Source organism: Hyalella azteca, unplaced genomic scaffold, assembly GCF_000764305.2.
Source record: "Hyalella azteca isolate HAZT.00-mixed unplaced genomic scaffold, Hazt_2.0.2 contig7524, whole genome shotgun sequence".
NCBI lineage: Eukaryota > Metazoa > Arthropoda > Malacostraca > Amphipoda > Hyalellidae > Hyalella > Hyalella azteca.
The window spans coordinates 3343-4098 of record NW_025937647.1 but is presented as its reverse complement, the minus strand read 5'-3'; positions in this window follow the sequence as shown (position 1 = coordinate 4098).

Below are 756 nucleotides of genomic sequence, written 5' to 3'. Positions count from 1 at the left end.
AGATGTGTATAAGAGATTGTGGTGGTGGTGGTGGTGGTGGTGGTTGGAAAGTGAACAATTTTGATAGAGGGCTGATAGTCGGTGTGCAGAGTTGATGAAGAGCGATTAGACGGTGAGGCAAAGTTGATGGTGAACAACGTTGATGGTGGGCTGTTTGGCGGTGAGTTGTGTTGATGTTGGGCTGTTTTTTGAGGGTTGTTTGGTTGTTTGGCTGTTGGGCTAAGGCTAGACTAGGTTTGGTTGTGCTTAGAATGGATTAGATACAATGATATTTAATATTTGAGTGAGAATATTACAATAATTATTAGTACCTCCTTCATTAAAAATGCCAAGACTTGATAAACATAAAAAAAGAGTAGAAATGTGCAAGAAAATTAATAGTATTAGTCAAGAATAAGAAGGGAAAATTGTTGGTAAGTAAATAATAATAATAGAAAATGTAGAATACTGCAGGCTTAAAGAACTGTGATCGCTGAACAAACTCTATTATGATCATTTCACAATTTTCGTTTCATCAGAAAAAGCCTTGAAATGATTTTGAACTGCTACATCCGAATTAATAATTCGCAAAACATAATAACCATAATTGTCTTCATAGTTAGCATATACCCAAATCGTATTCGTGCAAGTAATCACATTATATAGTATCAAGGACCTTGTAAAACAAATGGTAAATCATGCATAGACCATTATAAAAACATTTTGTTTCCTATTTTAATCTGCGCTGAATAAACGACTGTGTAGGAAATAAACTGA